The sequence below is a fragment of the Urocampus carinirostris genome, chromosome 6 (assembly GCF_059441175.1).
Source record: "Urocampus carinirostris isolate Australia breed hairy pipefish chromosome 6, RoL_Ucar_1.0, whole genome shotgun sequence".
Classification (NCBI taxonomy): Eukaryota; Metazoa; Chordata; class Actinopteri; order Syngnathiformes; family Syngnathidae; genus Urocampus; species Urocampus carinirostris.
Window position 1 is genome coordinate 5,221,313 of NC_142354.1, and position 15,777 is coordinate 5,237,089.

A 15,777-nucleotide genomic window follows, 5' to 3' on the forward strand; every position below is an offset into this window, starting at 1 on the left:
ATCACATGTGATGAAAACCATGGAGCGGTTGCTGCTGCACCACCTGAGGCTACAGGTCCGTCACGCCATCGACCCTCTGCAATTTGCTTACCAGGAGAAGGTGGGAGTGGAGGATGCTATAGTATACGTGTTACACCGATCCCTCTCTCACCTGGATAGGGCTAAGGGGCTGTGAGGATTACATTTTTGGACTTCTCCAGTGCCTTCAATACCATACAGCCTCTACTACTGAGTAGGAAACTGACAGAGATGGGAGTTAGCTCACACCTTGTAGAATGGATTACGGACTACTTGACAGGCAGACCCCAGTATGTGAAACAGGGGGGCTGTACATCGGACACTGTGGTTAGCAGCACAGGATCTCCGCAGGGGACCGTGCTCTCTCTGTTCCTATTCACTCTGTATACATCGGACTTTAAGTACAACTCTGAGTCCTGCCATGTGCAAAAGTTTGCCGACGACACTGCGATCGTGGGATGTATCAGAAATGGGCAGGAGGAGGAGTACAGGAAATTGATTCAGGACGCAACCGATGGAGCGACGCAAACCACCTGCACCTGAACACCACCAAGACCAGGGAGATGGTGGTGGACTTCAGGAGAACCAGAACTCACCCGGTTCCTGTAACCATCAAAGGAGAATGTGTAGAATTTGTCCAGACCTACAAATACCTGGGTGTGCAGCTTGACAACAAACTGGACTGGACTGCCAACACAGCAGCTCTATGTAGGAAAGGGCAAAGCCGACTTTACTTCCTCAGAAGGCTGGCCTCCTTCAAAATCTGCAAAAAGCTCCTGAAAATATTCTATGAGACAGTTGTGGCAAGCGCCCTCTTCTATGCGGCAGCGTGTTGGGGAGGCAGCGTCATGAAGAAGGATGCCTCTCATCTCAATAAACTGGCGAGGAAAGCAAGTTCTGTTGTGGGCACAGAGCTGGACAGCCTAACAACAGTAGCTGAGAGACGGGCACTGGAAAAGCTACGGTCAATCATGGACAATCCATCGCATCCACTACACAGCATTATCTCCAGACAGAAGAGCAGTTTCAGCGACAGACTGCTGTCACTGTCTTGTACTAACGACAGACTGAAGAGATCTTTTCTTCCTCATGCCATGAGGCTCTTTAACTTTACCCGGCAGAGTAAAAGCCCACATTAAACCACACCACCTACATTGCATATTACCGAATTTTATTGCAATATGTATTCTGTGTAGCACTATTTAGATATTCTACATAACACGCTACAGTGGGCATTTGCACGTCACACTGGGTATTTGTATATTGTATTCTTTTTGCTTTATTATTGTATTGTTCTCAGCTCAGGGATGCTGCTGGAAATGTGAATTTCCCTTTGGGGATGAATAAAGTATCTATCTTATCTATCTATCTGTCTATCTATCTATCTATCTATCTATCTATCTATCTATCTATCTATCTATCTATCTATCTATCTATCTATCTATCTATCTATCTATCTATCTATCTATCTATCTATCTATCTATCTATCTATCTATCTATCTATCTATCTATCTATCTATCTATCTATCTATCTATCTATCTATCTATCTATCTATCTATCTGTCTGTCTGTCTGTCTGTCTGTCTGTCTGTCTGTCTGTCTGTCTGTCTGTCTGTCTGTCTGTCTGTCTGTCTGTCTGTCTGTCTGTCTGTCTGTCTGTCTGTCTGTCTGTCTATCTATCTATCTATCTATCTATCTATCTATCTATCTATCTAAGTATACCTTTGTCAGAGTGGATAGTGGCAAGATGGTGGACAGAGCACTGATGGATTATGTAGTGGTTAGGAAAGGGATGTTAAGTAGATTGTTGGATGTGCATGTTTACAGAGGTGAAATGAGTGGTATGTCTGATCATTTCTATGTGGAAGGAAAACTGAGAATAGATGGATTGTGGAGGGCTAGTTATAAGAAGAGTGTGAGGGAAGAGGTGAAAATGTCAGAGTTGAATAAGGCAGAAAAGGAAAGAGAGTTTAAAGAGAGGATAAGGGAAGAGTAAGAATGGATTAGTAGAAGAGAAATGGAGAGTGTCGAAATTGAATGAAAGTAGTTTAAAGAGGCAGTGTTGAGGAGTGCAAAAGAAGTGTGTGGAGTGAGAAAAGTTAGTCGAGGTATTAGGAAAGGAAGTGAATGGTGGAATGATGAGGTATCAGAGGCTGTGACAGAAAAGAGACGTGCCTTTGAGGAGTGGCTGCAAGATAAGAGTGGCGATGCATATGAAAGTGAAGAAAAGGTTGGTAAAAGCGTCATTGGAAGCAGCGAAAAGGAAAGCAAATGATTAATGGTGTCAAAAGATAGGAGTGAACTTTGAGGAACGGAGAAAGAAGTGAAGAGAGTAAGAAACAGTGAGTCTGGAAAGGAAGAGAAAGTGAAAGATAAGGATGGTATATTGCTGGTTAGCGGTAGTGCAGTCAGGAGAAGATGGGCAGAGTATTTTGAGGAGTTGCTAAATGTGGAGGATGGGAGAGAAGTGAGAGTCGAGGCGATCAATGGTATGGAGAGAATGCCCGTGTTGGGTGATTTAAATGTGAAGCCTGTGGAAACATGGGAGGTGAAAGAGGCAGTGAAACAAATGAAAGGGGGGAAGGCACCTGGGTTGGATGGTTGTACTGCTGAATGCCTGAAAAAAGGTGGCACAGCTATGATTGACTGGTTAGTACGCTTGTTGAATGTATGCTTTTTAAGTAGTGTGGTTCCTGTTGATTAGTGTAGTGCATGTGTGGTGCCATTGTACAAGGGTAAAGGTGATAAGTATGAATGTAGCAATTCGAGAGGTAAGCTGTATGGAAGAGTCTTGATTAAGAGAGTGAAAGAAAGAACGAATGAGATGGTGATGGAGGAGCAGAGTGGTTTCAGGAAAGGAAGAGGATGTGTGTGAGAAATATTTTTCAAAAGGTAAGGATGTTTATTTGGCTGTCATGGTCTTGAAAAAGGCGTATGACAGAGTTGATAGAGAGGCGTTGTGGCAAGTGATGGTGATGTATGGAGTGGGTGGAAAGTTGTTGGAAGCATTGAAGAGTTTTTATATGAACAGCAGAGCATGTGTAAGAGTAGGGAGTGAGACAAGTGAGTGGTTCCCTGTGTTGAGTGGTGTGAGACAGGGGTGTGTGATGTCACCATGGCTGTTTAATGTGTACATGGATGGCGTGGTGAGAGGTGAATGCAAGAGTATTTGGCAGAGGTGTAGAGATGATGGACAACAGTGTAACAGTGTGGCAGGTAAGTCAGTTGTTGTTTGCAGATGACACAGCGCTTGTGGCTGATTCTGAGGAAACATTGAGAAGGTTGGTAACGGAGTTTGGAAGAGTATGTGATACGTGTAAGTTGTGTCAATGTTGGGAAGAGTAAGGTGATGAAGTGTTCACGTGATGGAGTGGGCATGGCGTTAGAAATAAGGTTGCATGGACAGGTGCTGGAAGAAGTCGAAAGCTTTAGGTACTTGGGTTGTGATGTGGCTGCAGTTGGTGGAATGGAGTGCGAGGTATTGCACAGAGTGAATCAAGGAAGCAAGGTTTTGGGTGCTTTGAGGAGAGTGATGACTAACAAGAGTATGAGTATGGATGTTAAGAGGGGACTGTATGAGAGTGTGATTGTGCCGACTGTGTTGTATGGTGCAGAGACTTGGAGCCTGAATGCAGATTTAAGAAGGAAATTGAACGTTTTTGAGATGAAGTGTTTGAGGAGTGTGTTAGCAGTGACAAGATTGGATAGATTGAAAAATGAAATTGTGAGAGACAGAACTGGAGTAGTCGTGGAACTGGACAAGCGTGTTGATAAGAGAATACTCGGTTGGTTTGGACACATGGAGAGGATGGATCAGGAGTGAATGTTGAAGAGGATCTACAGAGCAGAAGTAAATGGAAGGATACCAAGAGGAAGGTCGCGATTGACGTGGATAGATATAAGAGTGCACTGCAGGAAAGAGGTCTAAATATAATGGAAGCTAGAGCTCTTGTTGGTGATAGGAAGGAGTGGAGAGGTGTTGTGAAAGGATAGTGGGATTGTGTACTCGTTCTTAAGGATGGGCTGGGCACCCATATGATGCGGCAGGGGCAAACCAGTGGCAGCTGTCGGGCCCTACTGTTGAACAAAAGAGTGTGTTGTGTCACCCTGGCCCGAGTGACATGGGGGCTTTCTGGTGTCCCATTTCATCTGGAGGGACGAAAGCATGACCAACTTAGGTGCCGAGGTGCCTAACCTGTTTGGGTGTTCGGGCAATTGGGTTGGCCATGGTCCAAAAATTTTTGTGTGTGTTTTTTTCCCTTTTTTTTCCCTTTTATTTTCTTTGTTATTTTATGTGTTTGTCTTGCTGTCGGCCGCCTTCTTGAGGGATATGACCAAGGTAGATAGATAGATAGATAGATAGATAGATAGATAGATAGATAGATAGTTTACAAAATTAAAACAGTATTTGAATTTTTGTGGCATTGCTGCTTTTTTCGGTAAGAGACTTTTTTTCTGAAACATTTTTCATAGAAATACTTATTTTTTTTATACTCCTAGTGCAATGTAGTTGTTTAGGAAAAAGTAAAACATTTTTAGTGCCTCAAATCTTTGTGCTGTGTTTATTGTAACCATAAATTAACCGAAGGTGGGTGAGTTCAAATATTCAATGATCGTGACATTTTACAAGAAAGTATCTGTATCGGATCGGTATCGATCAAAACTACCAAAAACCCAATTTTTTTCCGGCCCTGCTGACAAAGCCAGATGTCAGGTTCAAAACGATGTTCGGATGAAATAAGAAACTTTTGAGTTAACTATCAAGTCAAGTAAAGTCAAGTCAAGTCACATTTATTCATATAGCCCTTAATCACAAAAATGTCTCAAAGGACTGCACAGAATTACGATTACAAAATTGCACAATTACCTGATCTTAAATCAAACTCGTTTATTACAGAAAAGCAAGCACATTGAAACAAATTGCGTTCTTGAATTGAAATGAAATACTTCCTTAGACTGAAGTGTGAGGCTCCTTTTTTACACAGTTTTGCGGATTCTGATTGGAGGATAGAATAAACCATGTGGACGTAAAATGATTCTGATTCGTTCAGACAGGAATCACCTATTTAAAAGCAGTGTTGGTCGCTAGATAGCGTGCAAGTATAATAAATGAGCAATAGAGATAGTGAACTTTGTAAAAACAATGCGTTTCTGTGAGGAGAAAAGCAAGCTCTCGGCTTGGAATTTGGAATGAATGAATGAAAACCTTATTTCAAACATTATGCAAAAAAACAAAACAGCGACACAACAACAAAAATAATGTTAACATAACATGTTCAAAAAGGGGTAGTAAGAAGCAGACGATTATTTTCCCTACTTTCATTTTCCCTATTAATTACATTTTACAGATAGCTCCTCTTTTGTGTTTAAATATAACAAAATCTCACGGATATACATATTACAGATATCAATAATTATAATAATAACATTAGTCACATATTTTATACACTAATTATCGTAGTACCCATCTATTAACGTTATATTGCTACTAGTCACTAAATATCATTGTGACACCAATTATAATAACAACAATAGCAATAATAACAGTTATGATGTAATAATAGTAACAATAATAACAAAGTTAACTATATTTGTAAACACATTATTTCCAATCTCTTGTATCACTCATATCCAATTTTCTTCATCTCTGTATTCTGCCAGTAATGTTTTTTTATTTAAATTTGAACACGTGAATAGTAGGACATTGTTTGATCTCGTCTTGTAAATTGTTCCAAAGTTTGACTCCATACACAAACACACACCTTCTTTTCCTGGTGGATCTCACCTTTGGGATGTGTCAAACTCTCGCAAAACGAAAACCTGATAAGATGAATGGAATTTTGGAGGAAAAGCCATCTTTTGACCTTGGAGCTGCTTGTCTCTGAACACCAAGTGAAATCGTAAAAACACACACTTATTGAGCACTACAGAAACAGAAACGCACAACGATATAAAAGCATAAAGTATGTGATGGGTGTAAAATATAGAATATAGTATAAAAGGCACACGTATATATATATATATATATATATATATATATATATATATATATATATATATCTCATCTCATCTCATCTCATTAGCTGCACCGCTTATCCTCAGTAGGGTCGCGGGGGTGCTTGAGCCCGTCCCAGCAATCATCGGGCAGGGGACACCCTGAACTGGTTGCCAGCCAATCGCAGGGCACACAGGGACAGACAACTCATTCGCTCATTCACACCTAGGGACAATTTGGACCGGCCAATCCACCTGAAATGCATGTTTTTGGAACGTGGAAGGAAACCGGAGTGCCCGGAGGAAACCCACGCAAGCACGGGGAGAACATACAAACTCCGCACAGGAAGTCTGGACCTGGATTTGAACCCACCACAGGTTCCCATGACATGAACTGTGCCGCACAAGTGCTAACCACTGCGCCGCCGTGCTGCTCATCATATATCACTAGTATTTATTTTTTCACATTTTTAAAAAGAAATGAAATCACATGTTGATTTATATTCGAGACCTTCGAGGACTTCTTCCCTGCATTCGGTTACCAAAACCTCATGCACTCTCATGGATGAGAGTGTGGACCCTCTCGAAAGTGTGATTTTAATAATGCTGTCACCTCTATGTCACATGTTTTCTCTTTGCCTCAAACCTCCTATTTGGAATTACCACTGTAATATACTTAATCTGCCTCATCTATTTAAGTCTACCTGTTTTTTTTCATTATTTTTTTATGTCTATGTAAAATATTTCAACTATTTTAAAAGTGTCATGGACCAATTCACCCAAAAAAGTGAAAGGTAGGTGTTGGAAAAAATATTGCCTCCCTGTTCTCTCAGCTCAGCCAGCCAACTGAGTCCAGAAGTTCCCAGATGACTTCTCAATCTAAATTTACCCGCTCTGGGATGGGCTCAGAGGTCAGTGAAAGAAGTAATACACCAGGCAGGGATAAAGTTGTTGAAAATTTCAAAGCAGGAATGGGACACAGGAAGATTTCGCAACACATCTCCTGAAACACTGTGCGAGCAATAATATCAAAATGGAGAGAGCATAAAACCACTGCGAACCTACCAGTACCTAGCCGTCCCAGTAAACCTTCGGCCCAAACAAGGAGAAAGTTAATCAGAGAAGTAACCAAGAGGTCCTTGATCACATCTGATGACCTACAGGCATACACAGTTTCCTCTCGATCACTCTCTCTCCCCTCTTAATCTGCTCTCTCCTATCTCTCTCGACCTTACCTTATTTGTTCACTAGCTTCCGGGTACAATTTTCCTCCTCACAGTGTCACGGAACAATTCATAAACAAATTCACTGGCTTTCTGGTAACAAAATACCATGCACAGGTAGGTAATGGTGATTGATTTATTGATGGTCATCTTCAGTTAAAAACAGTTTTCTCAGCAACGCAACATAAGCATAACTGTCGGAGGCGAGCATGAGCATGTACAAGTGCAGGATCCGTAAATAAGCCATGCAGCCATGGGTTAGCTGTGGGAATGCATCTTCACCCGTAATTGGTTCTGACCATGAGTCATGCTGTGGAAACCAACTCCTCTTTCGTTTCACTTCGTTTGTACACACACCAAAACGTGCCTGTCTGCAAACATACACTCATGTACACAGCGCCTGCGAAGTTTGTAGGATGCTACAGAAAGCTGATTGCTTTTCTCCGGACGTCTGGTCCAAGTGAGCAGGACGACACTAAATCTCTGACGTCACCCTATACTGTGACGCGACAGATGTTGCATTTTAAGAGCAAACCAAGGTTCTGGATTAAAATCTGAAAGCTATTGTCACAATTCTGCACTCAAGGCCCTGTTTCTATGTAGCATGCATAGCAAACGTATTCAAAGCAGGAATCAGATACAGAAAGATCTCTTTAGATTTACACATCTCCCAAAACACTGTGCAAGCAATAATATAAGAATGGAGAGAGCATAAAACCACTGCGAACCTACAAAGACCTGGCTATCCCAATAAACATTCGGCCCAAACAAGGAGAAAACTAATCAGAGAGTAACCACATTGGATGACCTTCAGACATAAAATCACTCTCTACCCTCTCTTTCCCATCCCTCAACCTTACCTAATTTGGTCACTCACTTCCGGGTTAAAATTTTCTCCTCACAGTGTCACGGAAAAATTTACAAACCAAATTCACTAGTTTCCTGGTGACAAAATGCCACGCACAGGTAGGTGTTGGCGATTGATTTATTGATGGTTATCTTCAGTTTTAAACAGATTTCTCAACAATGCAATACAAACAGAACTTTTCTTGTTTTCCCGTTATCACGACTCTCCCTCGTCACTATTTCAACACTGTGTCCCTTTGGCTCTGTGTTAGTTTGTTGCCTTCGTTGTCACATCCTAAGCAATCTTGTCTCAGAAATCGTTATACCAGTGTACCAAACCATTGCTGGACAAACACTGCCTCACTGTTTGGATTTATTGGATCGATGACACCTTTCCTGCATCTTGGAGCACGATTGTTGCTTCGTTACCTGACTTCCTGTGTATAAAAAGACCACCGTTTCGGTACAAGTCTGTGATTCATCCCTTTGCTTCCACACAACCTCAAGCAGATTCTTGACAGGTATCACTTCATATGGATTTGGAATACATATTCAAAACATGTGTTGACTGTAAGCTTGTATTTGTAAGTCTGTCTGGACGAAAACTGTGTTTGCAGCTCACACCGTGTACACCTTGTTTGACAACCCATCCCACAAACAAAAAGTTGAAGTTCTCTGACTGGTTGGCTTCCTCACTGATCAAGATGAGACAACGTAGTATTGGAAAAATAAACACAAATTGAACACCACCAATATGATTTGGCTTTAAGAGGACGAGCACGGACCCAGCCCCTGGGCGTGCTCATCTCCGACGACCTTTCCTGGTTTGCCAACATAAGAGCTGTGGTAGGGGAAGCCTAACAGCGATTCCACTTTATGAAAGCACTCAGGAAAAAACACCTGGAGCAAAAGCTGCTGGTGCCTTTATATAGCTCTTCTATGGAGAGCGTTCTGGCATCACAGTGTGGTATGCTGGGAGAATGGCAGCAGACAGAAAAAACATTCAGTGTCATCAACACAGCCCAAAAATCATTGGCTTTACACTGCCTAATCTGGTTTTATTTTCAGCAGAGAGGATCCAAATGCGGATACACGAATCGAGTTGACAGCTTTAATCCGTTAAAGGGAATCAACAAATAGCGCTCACTAGAGAGAGGTAAAAGGGGCCATACAAACACAGTCGAATAACTTACTCGGGATAAGTATTTATCATTTTGCTAGTGTCATCACATTGCCTTAACTGGCAGAATGAGAGACATTTCTAACAGCAACAAGCATCCTAGCAGACAACACTTGAATGTCTATTTGAGTTGAAACAAATATTAATAACATGACAGAAAATTTTAACCACCACTTTTTACGATGGTGATCTATTGCCGAGTGTGGGGCTCGATTCTGAATTTATCGGTTCTGTTTTGAAGACAAGTAATGGCGATGTTTATCTGCAAATCAAATGGAGGGACTTGCAGCCCTCAAATTATTCCCGGATTTGCATTGAGCATTTTTTTTTCAAAAAACATTTGATGTATTTTTGAGAAATTTTATGTTAAGTAGGTACGAGTAACGTCAAAGATACTTAATATAAAATGTTAACCAGTACTAACTACCTAAGTTAGCATTGCGATTTCTTACTACGTCAATGAGCTGCTTTTATTGTGATTAACTAAGGATTCAAAACAGTACCGTATTTTCCGCACTATAAGGTGCACCTAAAAGTCTTAATTTTTTTCAAAAGCTGACCATGCGCCTTATAATACAGTGCGCCTTATATATGGCTCAACATTAAATCACAAGGTCTCGCAACTTGCGCAACAGCCGCCGACTCGATTTTCCCCCGAACGTGGAGTGGTTCGCGGTGTATGCTGGGATTTATATACCGGCGTTTCATTGGCTAACCAATGTGTCAATCATCATTTGGATTGATCACTATAGGCTAAAGTTATTCGGAGCCTCGGTTAGGCTAGAGGGCCGAAACAAACCCTGCAATTGGCCGAAAAAGATGTGTCAATCATCCGTTAAATCGATCACTATTGGCTGAAGTTATTCGGAGCCTCGGATTGGCTAGAGAGCCAAAACAAACCCTGCAATTGGCCGAAAAAGATGTATCAATCATCCGTTGAATCAATCGCTATTGGCTGAAGTTATTCGGAGCCTTGGATTGGCTAGATGGCCAAAACAAACCCTGCAATTGGCCGAGATTAGCAATGGCGTAGCAAGCTTAGCAAGCTTGCTAAAGTACACCATAAAGAAACATGTTTTATTAGTCTGTATTTGCAAATAATTTACTCTCCTGGATTTACTTCACTCACGGTTGTAAGAAGACCATGATTGCGTATCATTATTGAACGTGAGAACTTAGGTGAGTTATGCGGCTTTATATTTTCCCGGTATCTTGTTTTAGAACGATCTTGATGTTGCTGTGATGAGTTGAGTGAATTAAACTCAATTCCAAGTGTTTATTGTCATATACACAGTAAAGTTGCGAGCGAAAAAGAAAATAGAAACTAAGGAATGTTTGGCATTTCTTGAATCCCAAGACTTTAACCTTCCGAAAGATATTTGAAATGATGCATTTGAGTGACATCGTGCGGACACCGCATCCGCACGTGTCTACGACACGTATTTGCTTCTTTGCAAGCTTTGGGAATGTTAAGGGGCTAATCAGTTGGACTGAATCATCTGACTGTTTTGTTGACGTTCCCTTTGTAGCGCCTTATAATCCGGTGCGCCTTATCTATGGAAGATATAGGACCAAAAACTATTTTTTGGGGGTGCGCCCTATAACCCGGTGCGCCTTATAGTGTGGAAAATACGGTAATCTTTTGAATATCACAGGTATTGAAAACGTTTATGTTCTCCATAAACATTATTACACAGAAATGAACTGACAATATAGTTTCGAATAAAACAGGAGACGATTGTTCAGAAGATAAACTGTCAATTAAATGTTTTTAAGCTGCTCAAAAGTGATTTCTATACAAGGTGCGAATTAATCGTTTTTTTACTGTTCTATTACATTCCCCCAAAATTTAGATACAGAGTCGTTTTAGTAACTTTTGAAAGAGGGGGACATTTTAGGCTGGGGGTGCATTTGTTTGCACAACAAAGCGCAGCACGGCGTACCAGCTACAAAGGACTTGAAAGCATACAAACTATATAAGTTTTTAGATAAGCACCGGTGTATGGGGACACTCCATTCAAAATATAGTGGTACAGATCATGTGGACAGAAGTCAGGCAGACTTGATGATTTGATAAATAGATAGATAGATAGATAGATAGATAGATAGATAGATACTTTATTCATCCCCGTAGGGAAATTCACACTTCCAGCAATATCCTTGTGTTGAAAATCGAAATAATAAAATAAAGATATGGAATACAAAAATACCCATCATAACGTTTTGCTATAGAGTATTTAAATAGTGCTACGGAAAATACACACTGTAATAAAAATAGGGTAATATGCAAATGTGGGGGTGGGGTTTAATGTGGGCTTTTACTCCCCCGGGTGGAGAGCCTCATGGCATGAGGAAGAAATTATGTCCTCAGTCTGTCCGTGGAATAAGACTGTGGCAGCAGTCTGTCGCTGAAGCTGCTCTTCTGTTTGTAGATGATGCTGTGGAGTGGATGTAATGAACTCTCCATGATTGACCGCAGCTTTGGTCAGATGTGTGAATATGTGAGATGGAAGACTGCATTGCTAATGCTATCCTCAGTTTCTCTAAATAGCACCCTTTGTGATGTACAACAAGGTGAGCCACTTCATCTGAAAGCTGCACAATATTTAGCTAGTCATTGCCAATAGCGTTGAGTAGAACAGCTTTTTGTTGTTGACTACCGTTTACTGGCCTCAACCTTTATTGTGGTTTACTGCCGTCCATCATGGTGTCGTCGCATGGTTAGGTCACGTGTGTCAAAAGGGTCAACAAGAAGTCTTACTAGGGTACAAGGCAGGCGTCAAGGATTTACAAAACAGGCCCGGGCAGGCAGGAACATCAATCATCTGACGCTCGGATCTGTGCTGTCATTATATGTCGGGTGGTTTATGAGCGCTAGGTACACAAAATCAGTTGATTAGTCAACTGGCGCCCTCTGAGGGGCAGTGGCACAAGGGCGCAGTTTTGGGACTGTAACCACATGGGACATGTTATTGAAGCTTTAATTTCCTTCACCGGATGGTGAAAACTGCAACAATACAATCCAGTGCATTGGGAGTATGTGCCAATATGTTCGCAAAGATAACGTGCATTACCTTTGAACTAAGACAAAATATAGTTGCTTAGACATCAAATACGCAGGATTCGACATGGAATCGTCACGTCAACCATAGCATGAGTCCTTCGTTTACGGTGAGGGCCTCGGAAGCAGAGATAGCGCAGACTGCGGAAGTAGTATCAACTTTCTATATTTTTAAACTAAAAGCTCAAATAAACACGGCGCAATTATGTATAACCCATCTTAATGGAATAATAAACATTTTTAGCCTTTTACTATATTGTTTTATGGTCAACACACTCTCCCCGTAGGCTGCTGAATCTTTCAAGTGGGCAACAAAAACATTTTACAAAATAATCCTGACATTCATTTTATCTTATTTTTCTCGTTTAAATCTTCATTACATGTTTATCCTGGAGGGCCATGTCTAATCTCATAGTAAACAATGTTCACTCCCTTGTGTATCAATGACAAAAAAGACAATTGTGACTGAAATTCTAAACTTTGTTTCATAAAACGACCTTGCCACCAATATATATATAAATATTTATATATATTAGGCAGGGCAGCACGGCGGCGCAGTGGTTAAGCGCTTGTGCGGCACAGTTCATGTCATGGGAACCTGTTGTGGGTTCAAATCCAGCTCCAGACTTCCTGTGCGGAGTTTGTATGTTCTCCCCGTGCTTGCGTGGGTTTCCTCCGGGCACTCCGGTTTCCTCCCACGTTCCAAAAACATGCATTTCAGGTGAATTGGCCGGTCCAAATTGTCCCTACGTGTGAATGAGCGAATGAGTTGTCTGTCCCTGTGTGCCCTGCGATTGGCTGGCAACCAGTTCAGGGTGTCCCCTGCCCACTGCCCGGAGATGGCTGGGATGGGCTCCAGCCCCCCCCCCCCCCCCCCCCCCCCCCCGCGACCCTGATGAGGATAAGCGGTACGGCTGATGAGATGAGATGAGATGAGATATATTAGGCAGCACGGCGGTGCCACACAGGAGGTTCCCAAGACATTATATCATACCTGTCAACCTTCACGGCTCCATGCCCTTACAAAATTTCGTATTTTCCCTTTCAAAATAATCTTACACCATATCTTTTTGTTTCAAACGTGTTTATTTATGTAGTTTAACATGTTATATTGTACATGTGTTTTGTTATATCATATTTATTGTTAATTAACATTTTGTTGTGAGATCCTGAGTTGCTCGACATGAATGAGGTTTATTATAAAAAAAAAGTTCAAAAATTAAGTAGCTTGGAGGTTCACTGTAGAAGGAAAACATACATGCAAATATAATTAAGTAGAATAATACATTTTCTTATTCGAATTATGAATTCATTTTCCACATTAGATTATTGTTGGTAATATACTGATTAAAGGGATAACCACAAACCTGTCTTTTTTGATTTTCTCATTTTATACTTCCTTTTTTTCTTAACTTCTTTATACACCACAATAATTAGTAATATAATGCATCAAAGCAAGTGAGCCGATATATATATATATATATATATATATATATATATATATATATATATATATATATATATATATATATATATATAGGGCCGCGGGGGGCGAGGCGGCCGGGGCAAGGCGGCAAGTGCTGGAAAACGATGCTAGGGGTGCCGGGTAGACATCTGTCATATAGTTGCCAAGGTGCCGTCCAAATGTCACTTCCTTTCCCACCAGAAAGTCACTTTCTTCAAACTGTCGCCTGAAGCTGCCCGTCGTCGCCTGTGGAAAAAAGATGATCAGTGGATAAATTCAGGGAATAGAATCAGTGATACTCTGGAATCAATCATTTTCATTCAGTAGGCCTCGGTGTCGACAAGTTGAATATCCCCCTCTTCGCAACATCGAAAAGCATCAATAGTCCAATAAAATGTGAAAATAGCGTTTTAATTGCCTCAAAAATTAAGTGAAACAATGCGTTTACAAATGCATACAGATTTCTGTGTATTACATCACCAACAGAGTGCTGCTGGGAGAGGAATTAGCATAATCATGAAGTTGGAATTGTTTTTTGCTCTTAAGCACAACACTGTCAACTATTTGCTTCTCCTTTAGTCATTAATCATTTAGTTTTGTTGCGTGCTTGTCCGTGCATGTGTTTGTCCCCTGATTTGACACATTAAACAGACAAAACATATAAAATTTCATTTTTCAGTGTTATGGTTTAGAATATAGTACACTAAGGCTTTTCTGATGTCAAAATGTTTACTTCCTTTAAAAAAACTACTAAATGGTTGACCCCATTCTAAGTTGCACTGGTTTAAAAAAAAACAAGTGTGCTTAAACGCTTTCCTAAACAGATTCTGTTTAGGTCAGGGGTGTCCAAACTTTTCAGGAAGCGGGCTGAATTTGGTAAGCTAAAAATATGTGAAGGCCGAGTATTCAGCCTGGCATTCTCTGAACAGTCTTTAATAAATTTACCCTCCATGAAAGGTTTACAGTGTTTGATGACCAACTTTGTGCATTTTCATTTGACCTGCGGGGTCTCGTAAAAAAGCGCTCTTGTACTGTTAAAACAGCTTCCATGGGCTGGATTTTGGACATGGCTGATCTATTTAGGAGGTACCCGGCTTCAGCGCTGTTAGGGCAGACAGAGACAAAAATGCCTGCGGGAAGTGTAGAGGAGGCGGACTTGCTATCTACGTGAACACGAGGTGATGTAACCCTGGGCACAAAGATTTCCATCTGCTGCAGGGACGTCGAACTTTTGGCCTAGCGTGTGACGTCATCCACTCCGCTGTTGCTAAACTACAATCACAGCACCCCGAGGCCATCCTGTTAATCTGTTAATAATCAACACAAGGATACTACTGGAAGAGTGAATTTCCCTATGGGGATGAATAAAGTATCTATCCATCTATCTATCTATCTATCCATTTATCTAGTTTACGAGGTGTTTTTTGGTGATCACTTAGAATTATGGGTGGTTTGACGAGGATTTATTCGCTGATTACAAGGCACTTTTCAATGTTTCAATTGTTTCTCAAAATTTTGGATTTTGATTTCATTGTAACATTGTATTTGATAAATAGAGGTAAATTAAAATCCAACCGTGGCTGGGATGGGCTCCAGGACATCATTAAAGTGTGCAGGAGAGAAGGACAACAATGAGCGACCATTTTACCACATCAACGTCCCCTCACTGCAGCCGCCCTCGTCCATCAGAAGCACCATTGATTTTTACATGAGGCGACCGATCGCCCTGCAAGGGCTTTCATTCTTTGCGCTGACAGATGCAAGTGTCACACGCGTCATGCCGCTTCAAGCTATTGTGTCGACACAAGAAGATGCATGAGACCCACAGGGGACATTCTGTGCAACAAATCAAGTCTGAAGGGTTTTATCATATACCTCTACAGCTACAACGTGGTCACAGCCTTAAAGCAGTACAGTGTCAAAACAATGCCTATATGAAATAAAAATGTAAAGACTTTTGATTGTAACAATTGTTATTGTTACTGATTG

General features: G+C 41.1%; 1 protein-coding gene across 1 annotated transcript in view; it reads left to right on the top strand.

Annotated features, from left to right (window-relative positions):
* Nucleotides 1–15,777, top strand: part of grip2b (glutamate receptor interacting protein 2b) — a 194,783-nt gene that overhangs the window by 13,011 nt on the left and 165,995 nt on the right. The gene's annotated exons all lie outside the window — the stretch shown is intronic.